Below are 12,655 nucleotides of genomic sequence, written 5' to 3' on the forward strand. Positions count from 1 at the left end.
GTAAGAGAAGAGCAAGCCTCTCCTAGAATCAGAGTTCCTCTAGCTTCATTCTCTGTGAACAACAGGGAACCCCATAAAGGTCAAATACTCTCGTATGAAATAGATAGGAATTGAATACTTAGCTCCCACAAAGAAACGATGGCCTTCCGCTAGATTCAGCAAATGCTGGGTTTATGTCTTCTCTGGGGTGAAGGGAGTGTGGTAAGTGAGGGGAATCTTTGACTGAACTTGAATCTGTATTAGGCCTCCGTTTTTCAAAACAGTCTAGGTAAATATTAGAAGTCAGATAGTGAACGGAACTGTAAAAGTCGCCAATGACATGAAAGACACAGCTTATGTGGACCGTCTTTCAATTGAGTCAAGCCCCCGGGGGCAATCTATCATGGGGGTGCAGACTTGGTTGCATTCAAGTGCTTTACCCAACATGATCGGATGATTAAGCGTTCTCATCACTGATAGAAGAACACCTGGTTCTCAGTAGCCTAGCATAGCTGCAGCAGGATTCTCATAGCTATAATGCCTCTAGGTTCTTTGGATTCAAAGCTAAATGTATATATTTACTTCGTTTTCTCTTGTATTTTCCTTGAGAGGGATGTTACACCTTGAAATGCCAACATTGACCAGTAGGTGTCATCGGGAGTAAAGGGCACCACATGCACAAGTGAATCCAAGCTTGGGGGCTATTTCATGTTTCCATTAGTTATTTCATGGTTCCTGTTGGTTTCGGAGGCTTCAACAGTAAAGAGTTGACATGACCCCTTTAACAGTTCGGACTGCTACTTTGCATTCTATCTGTCTATGTTTTCCTTAGAGCTGACAAAATGTTACCGAAATTGCCAAGTCTGGCTTCTAGGTCGATTTAGTATGTTTCAGAAACTAACTTCATTTTCGTATAACTCCCAAAACATTTCTATAAATTCTATTAAATTTTTAAAGACTGCAAATGAGATATCAACACAATGTCAAAACTGGAGTCTTCGGACAATCCCTCCCACCACGGCTGTATAGAAACAAAGAGATAAAAAAAAATCACATTTCTGTGAAATGTATCTAGAAAGTGTTGATTCATCGATGCCCAGTTGACAGAGAAGCAGTGCAACCTTCGTTCACTCGCTCCCATGAACACAGCAATGGAAACATTCACTCACCCAGCCCTTGGCACAGGACACTTGCCGAAGAGAGTTCTGTTACTTCCAAAGACAGGATGAGGCCTCAGAACACCTGGAAGCAGGAGAAGGAAAAGCAGGGAATGGATACCAGTGCATGGTCTGAGCCCTGTTGATGGAGCAGTAAAGGTGAAACTCTCTTTAACTTGGACGCACACTCTCAAGCGGACAGGAGACATGGGATTGAAGGTGATGCGCTGAGTGTTAGAAGAGTGCACAGCAGATGCTTGGCTGACAGAACTCAAAGAATCCAGTGCAAAATATCCCCACAGTTGATTCTGAGACCAAGCTCCGAGCTGCCAAATTTGAGGTAGCAGAGGCAGCGTTCAGGTGGGGATAGGGCTACGGATGATGGCACCCGCTGAGTCTCAGGGATCTGGAGTGCGTTGTGGGATGTGGTGGGTCCTATCAAGAGAGCAAACCGACCTGGGACCCCAATGAGCAAGCAACCACCCTGGCGCGCGCAGTTGAAATTATCGATATGTCCCATGGCCACACCCAGTGCATCTGCAGGACCAGAGACCAATTTGGCATTTTGCCAATAGAGCATGTGTGGGGCTGAATCAGAGATATTGTGCATCGGGTCTGAGGGATCCAGGGGGCCTTGGGTTTGAATTCAGAATGAAAAGCCTTAGGATCTGCTACATTCATAACCTGGGCTGTGATTATGGTTTGGTTTGAGGCACAGGATGTGCAACAGCTCTGTGGTTGCCTTCGTGCACCCGTGCCACAAGGATGAGAGGACAAAGAAGTGTGGTCCAAGACCACAGCGTGAGAAGAGGAAGGATTTCCTTCAGTTTATCTCTCAAAAGCGGATGCTATATTTTGGATGGCACCAGCACTGTTCGGCAGTGAGGACACCAAGTTCGGGCTGCGGGATCATTCCAGCAGGCCCTGATGTGTGACATCCATAGATATGCTTCCACTGGTGTTTCTGTAGACAGAGAAGCTCTTGGAAGAACTGGTTTCAGTGGGACATTCCCGTGGCACTACAAAGCACAAGCGCACTCACACTCTGCTCTTCTGGAAACACTCCAAAATAACATAGAGTAGAATGCAGAGCTGAGAACCTTTAGAAGCTCCATTTCCACCAGAGGAAGAGTCCTGTGCTCTTTCAGATTTGTGAGATAAGCGTAATCAAAGTGAGGTTATCTAAATCGAAATAGTATGGGGTGTTCATCACAACAAAGGCAACACCAGCAATTGGAGATAGACCAGACAGCACACACAGGAACAGGACATGGCATCAAAGTCTAGGAAAATTTGTCCTCACAGAAATCCCATGCAATTGTGTAGAGCCTAGAGTCTAAAGTTTTCACTTAACCAAGCCCTAGAAGTCTACATTAGATACCTGAAATTACCTGACCAGTAGAGATGAAGAAATACAGTAAAAGGAAAAGGAAGTACCATTTTCAGTTCCAAAGAGATTGAAGGCCCTAAAGATAAGCTTTCAGACAACTAGACTGCAAAACGCTCTCCAGAGCAAGTATTGAAAATGGAGGTGAGGGAAACACTGAAGAACAACAGTGTCTCAGAATCACAAAAGGCAGAATACCAGAAAAGGGGAAGAGAAAGCCTAAAGACGAGCCAACTAATCTCAGAAAACTCAGTGGATGAGAAAATATCAGGGCTAACATTCCGTCCTAAGCAGACGAGATATTGCAGAGGGACGCGTGAAAGACCTTGAAGACAGGGGAACAGAAATCCCTCGGTGAGAAGCACACATAGGAAAGCAAGTGCAAACCAATGAAAACATTGCTGTTGAATCCTGGTTGAAGACAAGGCATGAAAGACTAAAATTCGAAAGAGTCCCAGATGGAAAAGCAAGAGATAAAGAAACAAACAATGTTTGAAAAGTTATGTGTACAAAAATCAGACTGAAACTTGCTGAAAGCCAAGATAGAATCATCTAGGCGAATTCAGGAAGTACACAGCGTCCAAAAGAGTTGGAATCCCAATAGACTTAGCAGCAGCTGTATGATCCAAATCAACAAAGTTCATGAGCATCCCAGTGATTTAAAATGCGCCTGGAGGAAAGCAACATAGTCACAAGAGAACCTCCAGAGGGGTTTCAGCTGCTATCTCAGCAGCAATATTGCAGGACAGGGAGGAGTGCCAGGACATAGACCATAGCTTGAATGGCAAAATGCTGCCATCTAGGGTAGCCTATGCCACATGACCACCATTTCTAATAACAGCAGAGCTAGAGAATGCCACAGACCTGCAAATCTTAAAAGAATTCAGCAGTTCGAAACTTATCCTAAAAGAAAGGTTGAGAATTCTCCCCTGAAGGGATAAGCAGCAAGATGAAATGGAAAGAAGAAAACCCTTATTGGAAATGCAAGAAAAGCATGAGTGGAAAGAAGAAACAAGAAGAAAGCAAGGAGGACATCAAAACCCTAAAGATGGGAGAGGGAAGCAGGAAATCATAGGGGATTGGAAGCACTATCTTAAGGGAGTCAGCTTATATGACTATCTGTTGGAAGCAAACGGAGAGATGCATGGCCTGACGTGTTTGCAAAGCAAACGAGAAGCAGACCAAGAAAGAATCAAACAAACAAACAACACCAAAAGGGTAGGGTAACATGAATATTCAAAAGAAATTACTCAAGGTGATGTCAAAGATCATTCAGTACGCATCGACCCAGTATCGCGGCTTGAATGTACTCAGCACACCTGTATTCGGAAATCAGAGGCGTGCATTTATATTCGTAAATATTGATTCATATGAGCATATCGTGACCTAACCCAAATGCCGATTTGGAATCCAATGGATTCCTAGTCCGTGATATAGCCTTGCAAGTCTTCCAACAGGATGAATGAATGCCATCTTCTACACTACGTCGAGAAGAAATGGCACAAGCCTATAACAAGGAAAAGTAGCTCCGCAAAAGTGTACTAAGATCAAAAGAGACAGGCAGTAAAGTGCACATTGGGGATTGTATCAGTCCTAGGAATTTCAGCCCCCTTGAAACAAATGGATAGTTGTCCCGTGAATGCGGGTGTTTCAGCAGAAATCAACCGACGGCTATGTATTGCGGGTGTGCCCATATTACAGGAACAATAGTTTCCCTTAGTGGGTCTCTGTGTACTGTGAACTGTTAGAAAGTTTAAAGACGTGTGAAACATTCAACTGAAAATGGACACACTTCCCTCCGTTGCTACAGTGCATACAGATCTGAACAAAAGGAAAGAGGGAAGAACAAAGGCCCATGGGACGCTAGTGGGTAGAATCACATTTACCTTAGGAATCTCTCGTCGGATGCAGCCCCTCCCCCAACACTGACAAGATGCAGCAGCCATTGGGGATGGCAGTTAGCCGTTGGATTCCAGGTGGAATGCTGGTGTGTACCGCGAGGCTTGTTGTGGCTGGTGGATCCTAGGTAACCGGGCAGAGTTCTGTGGGTGGATCAGTGCGATGGAGGGGCTGCCGCCCTCTGTGGAGCTTGGCTTAGGTCTTTGGTCCGGGAAGCTGTGTCAGTTCGAGATACTGCTGCTGCCCAAAGACCTGAGTTCACGGGTCAGTTTCCAGAACCTGAAAGGGCAGACAGTGGAAGATCTGCCTGTCTTCAGCTTACTGGAGAGGCTCCGAGGTCCTTTCAGACTTGCCCAGTCCTGTTGAAGTCGACTTTATGGGAGACACGAAGAGATGCTGGCCGAAAACATGGCTGCACGGATTGAGGAGAGATGCGAACACATTGATGAGAGATGTTCTGCTACAATAGAGAATACTGGCCTGGAGACAGCTGTAGAGGATAGCAGGCTCGAAAGGCATTCATGAGACATATTGAACCTCACTGATACTAGCAGAAACATACGGAGGGCCACCGTGGACTGGAGGAAGTTCCTCAATTCTCTGCTCCAAGAACGGGTCCAAGATCCCTGACGTCCAAAGAGAAGAGATGGCAGAGATGATAAAAACGCTCATGTTCTTGAAAGAGGTCAGATAATCCACACGACCCAAGGGGCAATTCCAAGCCATTCAGATCAAAGTGCACCAAGCCCAGGTAAGCCTTTTCCCAGGTTTGGGCCTAGCTATCAAGCACTTGCTCTTCCCTCCCCTCCACTCAGGCATCCATTTGAGGGATCAGTACCTGAGCAGCAATGAAGCCAGTAAGAGAAGAGCAAGCCTCTCCTAGAATCAGAGTTCCTCTAGCTTCATTCTCTGTGAACAACAGGGAACCCCATAAAGGTCAAATACTCTCGTATGAAATAGATAGGCATTGAATACTTAGCTCCCACAAAGAAACGATGGCCTTCCGCTAGATTCAGCAAATGCTGGGTTTATGTCTTCTCTGGGGTGAAGGGAGTGTGGTAAGTGAGGGGAATCTTTGACTGAACTTGAATCTCTATTAGGCCTCCGTTTTTCAAGACAGTCTAGGTAAATATTCGAAGTCAGATAGTGAACGGAACTGTAAAAGTCGCCAATGACATGAAAGACACAGCTTATGTGGACCGTCTTTCAATTGAGTCAAGCCCCCGGGGGCAATCTATCATGGGGGTGCAGACTTGGTTGCATTCAAGTGCTTTACCCAACATGATCGGATGATTAAGCGTTCTCATCACTGATAGAAGAACACCTGGTTCTCAGTAGCCTAGCATAGCTGCAGCAGGGTTCTCATAGCTATAATGCCTCTAGGTTCTTTGGATTCAAAGCTAAATGTATATATTTAGTTCGTTTTCTCCTGTATTTTCCTTGAGAGGGATGTTACACCTTGAAATGACAACATTGACCAGTAGGTGTCATCGGGAGTAAAGGGCACCACATGCACAAGTGAATCCAAGCTTGGGGGTTATTTCATGTTTCCATTAGTTATTTCATGGTTCCTCTTGGTTTCGGAGGCTTCAACAGTAAAGAGTTGACATGACCCCTTTAACAGTTCGGACTGCTACTTTGCATTCTATCTGTCTATGTTTCCCTTAGAGCTGACAAAATGTTACCGAAATTGACAAGTCTGGCTTCTAGGTCGATTTAGTATGTTTCAGAAACTAACTTCATTTTCGTAAACTCCCAAAACATTTCTATAAATTCTATTAAATTTTTAAAGACTGCAAATGAGATATCAACACAATGTCAAAACTGGAGTCTTCCGACAATCCCTCACACCACGGCTGTATAGAAACAAAGAGATAAAAAAATCACATTTCTGTGAAATGTATCTGGAAAGTGTTGATTCATCGATGCCCAATTGACAGAGAAACAGTGCAACCTGCGCTCACTCGCTCCCATGAACACAGCAATGAAATATCCACTCACCCAGCCCTTGGCACAGGACACTTGCCGAAGAGAGTTCTGTTACTTCCAAAGACAGGATGAGGCCTCAGAACACCTGGAAGCAGGAGAAGGAAAAGCAGGGAATGGATACCAGTGCATGGTCTGAGCCCTGTTGATGGAGCAGTAAAGGTGAAACTCTCTTTAACTTGGACGCACACTCTCAAGCGGACAGGAGACATGGGATTGAAGGTGATGAGCTGAGTGTTAGAAGAGTGCACAGCAGATGCTTGGCTGACAGAACTCAAAGAATCCAGTGCAAAATATCCCCACAGTTGATTCTGAGACCAAGCTCCGAGCTGCCAAATTTGAGGTAGCAGAGGCAGCGTTCAGGTGGGGATAGGGCTACGGATGATGGCACCCGCTGAGTCTCAGGGATCTGGAGTGCGTTGTGGGATGTGGTGGGTCCTATCAAGAGAGCAAACCGACCTGGGACCCCAATGAGCAAGCAACCACCCTGGCGCGCGCAGTTGAAATTATCGATATGTCCCATGGCCACACCCAGTGCATCTGCAGGACCAGAGACCAATTTGGCATTTTGCCAATAGAGCATGTGTGGGGCTGAATCAGAGATATTGTGCATCGGGTCTGAGGGATCCAGGGGGCCTTGGGTTTGAATTCAGAATGAAAAGCCTTAGGATCTGCTACATTCATAACCTGGGCTGTGATTATGGTTTGGTTTGAGGCACAGGATGTGCAACAGCTCTGTGGTTGCCTTCGTGCACCCGTGCCACAAGGATGAGAGGACAAAGAAGTGTGGTCCAAGACCACAGCGTGAGAAGAGGAAGGATTTCCTTCAGTTTATCTCTCAAAAGCGGATGCTACATTTTGGATGGCACCGGCACGGTTCGGCAGCGAGGACACCAAGTTCGGGCTGCGGGATCATTCCAGCAGGCCCTGATGTGTGACATCCATAGATATGCTTCCACTGGTGTTTCTGTAGACAGAGAAGCTCTTGGAAGAACTGGTTTCAGTGGGACATTCCCGTGGCACTACAAAGCACAAGCGCACTCACACTCTGCTCTTCTGGAAACACTCCAAAATAACATAGAGTAGAATGCAGAGCTGAGAACCTTTAGAAGCTCCATTTCCACCAGAGGAAGTGTCCTGTGCTCTTTCAGATTTGTGAGATAAGCGTAATCAAAGTGAGGTTATCTAAATCGAAATAGTATGGGGTGTTCATCACAACAAAGGCAACACCAGCAATTGGAGATAGACCAGACAGCACACACAGGAACAGGACATGGCATCAAAGTCTAGGAAAATTTGTCCTCACAGAAATCCCATGCAATTGTGTAGAGCCTAGAGTCTAAAGTTTTCACTTAACCAAGCCCTAGAAGTCTACATTAGATACCTGAAATTACCTGACCAGTAGAGATGAAGAAATACAGTAAAAGGAAAAGGAAGTACCATTTTCAGTTCCAAAGAGATTGAAGGCCCTAAAGATAAGCTTTCAGACAACTAGACTGCAAAACGCTCTCCAGAGCAAGTATTGAAAATGGAGGTGAGGGAAACACTGAAGAACAACAGTGTCTCAGAATCACAAAAGGCAGAATACCAGAAAAGGGGAAGAGAAAGCCTAAAGACGAGCCAACTAATCTCAGAAAACTCAGTGGATGAGAAAATATCAGGGCTAACATTCCGTCCTAAGCAGACGAGATATTGCAGAGGGACGCGTGAAAGACCTTGAAGACAGGGGAACAGAAATCCCTCGGTGAGAAGCACACATAGGAAAGCAAGTGCAAACCAATGAAAACATTGCTGTTGAATCCTGGTTGAAGACAAGGCATGAAAGACTAAAATTCGAAAGAGTCCCAGATGGAAAAGCAAGAGATAAAGAAACAAACAATGTTTGAAAAGTTATGTGTACAAAAATCAGACTGAAACTTGCTGAAAGCCAAGATAGAATCATCTAGGCGAATTCAGGAAGTACACAGCGTCCAAAAGAGTTGGAATCCCAATAGACTTAGCAGCAGCTGTATGATCCAAATCAACAAAGTTCATGAGCATCCCAGTGATTTAAAATGCGCCTGGAGGAAAGCAACATAGTCACAAGAGAACCTCCAGAGGGGTTTCAGCTGCTATCTCAGCAGCAATATTGCAGGACAGGGAGGAGTGCCAGGACATAGACCATAGCTTGAATGGCAAAATGCTGCCATCTAGGGTAGCCTATGCCACATGACCACCATTTCTAATAACAGCAGAGCTAGAGAATGCCACAGACCTGCAAATCTTAAAAGAATTCAGCAGTTCGAAACTTATCCTAAAAGAAAGGTTGAGAATTCTCCCCTGAAGGGATAAGCAGCAAGATGAAATGGAAAGAAGAAAACCCTTATTGGAAATGCAAGAAAAGCATGAGTGGAAAAGAAGAAACAAGAAGAAAGCAAGGAGGACATCAAAACCCTAAAGATGGGAGAGGGAAGCAGGAAATCAAAGGGGATTGGAAGCACTATCTTAAGGGAGTCAGCTTATATGACTATCTGTTGGAAGCAAACGGAGAGATGCATGGCCTGACGTGTTTGCAAAGCAAACGAGAAGCAGACCAAGAAAGAATCAAACAAACAAACAACACCAAAAGGGTAGGGTAACATGAATATTCAAAAGAAATTACTCAAGGTGATGTCAAAGATCATTCAGTACGCATCGACCCAGTATCGCGGCTTGAATGTACTCAGCACACCTGTATTCGGAAATCAGAGGCGTGCATTTATATTCGTAAATATTGATTCATATGAGCATATCGTGACCTAACCCAAATGCCGATTTGGAATCCAATGGATTCCTAGTCCGTGATATAGCCTTGCAAGTCTTCCAACAGGATGAATGAATGCCATCTTCTACACTACGTCGAGAAGAAATGGCACAAGCCTATAACAAGGAAAAGTAGCTCCGCAAAAGTGTACTAAGATCAAAAGAGACAGGCAGTAAAGTGCACATTGGGGATTGTATCAGTCCTAGGAATTTCAGCCCCCTTGAAACAAATGGATAGTTGTCCCGTGAATGCGGGTGTTTCAGCAGAAATCAACCGACGGCTATGTATTGCGGGTGTGCCCATATTACAGGAACAATAGTTTCCCTTAGTGGGTCTCTGTGTACTGTGAACTGTTAGAAAGTTTAAAGACGTGTGAAACATTCAACTGAAAATGGACACACTTCCCTCCGTTGCTACAGTGCATACAGATCTGAACAAAAGGAAAGAGGGAAGAACAAAGGCCCATGGGACGCTAGTGGGTAGAATCACATTTACCTTAGGAACCTCTCGTCGGATGCAGCCCCTCCCCCAACACTGACAAGATGCAGCAGCCATTGGGGATGGCAGTGAGCCGTTGGATTCCAGGTGGAATGTTGGTGTGTACCGCGAGGCTTGTTGTGGCTGGTGGATCCTAGGTAACCGGGCAGAGTTCTGTGGGTGGATCAGTGCGATGGAGGGGCTGCCGCCCTCCGTGGAGCTTGGCTTAGGTCTTTGGTCCGGGAAGCTGTGTCAGTTCGAGATACTGCTGCTGCCCAAAGACCTGAGTTCACGGGTCAGTTTCCAGAACCTGAAAGGGCAGACAGTGGAAGATCTGCCTGTCTTCAGCTTACTGGAGAGGCTCCGAGGTCCTTTCAGACTTGCCCAGTCCTGTTGAAGTCGACTTTATGGGAGACACGAAGAGATGCTGGCCGAAAACATGGCTGCACGGATTGAGGAGAGATGCGAACACATTGATGAGAGATGTTCTGCTACAATAGAGAATACTGGCCTGGAGACAGCTGTAGAGGATAGCAGGCTCGAAAGGCATTCATGAGACATATTGAACCTCGCTCATACTAGCAGAAACCTACGGAGGGCCACCGTGGACTGGAGGAAGTTCCTCAATTCTCTGCTCCATGAACGGGTCCAAGATCCCTGACGTCTAAAGAGAAGAGATGGCAGAGATGATAAAAACGCTCATGTTCTTGAAAGAGGTCAGATAATCCACACGACCCAAGGGGCAATTCCAAGCCATTCAGATCAAAGTGCACCAAGCCCAGGTAAGCCTTTTCCCAGGTTTGGGCCTAGCTATCAAGCACTTGCTCTTCCCTCCCCTCCACTCAGGCATCCATTTTGAGGGATCAGTACCTGAGCTGCAATGAAGCCAGTAAGAGAAGAGCAAGCCTCTCCTAGAATCAGAGTTCCTCTAGCTTCATTCTCTGTGAACAACAGGGAACCCCATAAAGGTCAAATACTCTCGTATGAAATAGATAGGAATTGAATACTTAGCTCCCACAAAGAAACGATGGCCTTCCGCTAGATTCAGCAAATGCTGGGTTTATGTCTTCTCTGGGGTGAAGGGAGTGTGGTAAGTGAGGGGAATCTTTGACTGAACTTGAATCTGTATTAGGCCTCTGTTTTTCAAGACAGTCTATGTAAATATTAGAAGTCAGATAGTGAGCTGAACTGTAAAAGTCGCCAATGACATGAAAGACACAGCTTATGTGGACCGTCTTTCAATTGAGTCAAGCCCCCGGGGGCAATCTATCATGGGGGTGCAGACTTGGTTGCATTCAAGTGCTTTACCCAACATGATCGGATGATTAAGCGTTCTCATCACTGATAGAAGAACACCTGGTTCTCAGTAGCCTAGCATAGCTGCAGCAGGATTCTCATAGCTATAATGCCTCTAGGTTCTTTGGATTCAAAGCTAAATGTATATATTTAGTTCGTTTTCTCTTGTATTTTCCTTGAGAGGGATGTTACACCTTGAAATGCCAACATTGACCAGTAGGTGTCATCGGGAGTAAAGGGCACCACATGCACAAGTGAATCCAAGCTTGGGGGCTATTTCATGTTTCCATTAGTTATTTCATGGTTCCTGTTGGTTTCGGAGGCTTCAACAGTAAAGAGTTGACATGACCCCTTTAACAGTTCGGACTGCTACTTTGCATTCTATCTGTCTATGTTTTCCTTAGAGCTGACAAAATGTTACCGAAATTGACAAGTCTGGCTTCTAGGTCGATTTAGTATGTTTCAGAAACTAACTTCATTTTCGTATAACTCCCAAAACATTTCTATAAATTCTATTAAATTTTTCAAGACTGCAAATGAGATATCAACACAATGTCAAAACTGGAGTCTTCCGACAATCCCTCCCACCACGGCTGTATAGAAACAAAGAGATAAAAAAAAATCACATTTCTGTGAAATGTATCTAGAAAGTGTTGATTCATCGATGCCCAGTTGACAGAGAAGCAGTGCAACCTTCGTTCACTCGCTCCCATGAACACAGCAATGGAAACATTCACTCACCCAGCCCTTGGCACAGGACACTTGCCGAAGAGAGTTCTGTTACTTCCAAAGACAGGATGAGGCCTCAGAACACCTGGAAGCAGGAGAAGGAAAAGCAGGGAATGGATACCAGTGCATGGTCTGAGCCCTGTTGATGGAGCAGTAAAGGTGAAACTCTCTTTAACTTGGACGCACACTCTCAAGCGGACAGGAGACATGGGATTGAAGGTGATGCGCTGAGTGTTAGAAGAGTGCACAGCAGATGCTTGGCTGACAGAACTCAAAGAATCCAGTGCAAAATATCCCCACAGTTGATTCTGAGACCAAGCTCCGAGCTGCCAAATTTGAGGTAGCAGAGGCAGCGTTCAGGTGGGGATAGGGCTACGGATGATGGCACCCGCTGAGTCTCAGGGATCTGGAGTGCGTTGTGGGATGTGGTGGGTCCTATCAAGAGAGCAAACCGACCTGGGACCCCAATGAGCAAGCAACCACCCTGGCGCACGCAGTTGAAATTATCGATATGTCCCATGGCCACACCCAGTGCATCTGCAGGACCAGAGACCAATTTGGCATTTTGCCAATAGAGCATGTGTGGGGCTGAATCAGAGATATTGTGCATCGGGTCTGAGGGATCCAGGGGGCCTTGGGTTTGAATTCAGAATGAAAAGCCTTAGGATCTGCTACATTCATAACCTGGGCTGTGATTATGGTTTGGTTTGAGGCACAGGATGTGCAACAGCTCTGTGGTTGCCTTCGTGCACCCGTGCCACAAGGATGAGAGGACAAAGAAGTGTGGTCCAAGACCACAGCGTGAGAAGAGGAAGGATTTCCTTCAGTTTATCTCTCAAAAGCGGATGCTATATTTTGGATGGCACCAGCACTGTTCGGCAGCGAGGACACCAAGTTCGGGCTGCGGGATCATTCCAGCAGGCCCTGATGTGTGACATCCATAGATATGCTTCCACTGGTGTT

Source organism: Vicugna pacos, unplaced genomic scaffold, assembly GCF_048564905.1.
Source record: "Vicugna pacos unplaced genomic scaffold, VicPac4 scaffold_214, whole genome shotgun sequence".
In the NCBI taxonomy this organism is placed as follows: Eukaryota; Metazoa; Chordata; class Mammalia; order Artiodactyla; family Camelidae; genus Vicugna; species Vicugna pacos.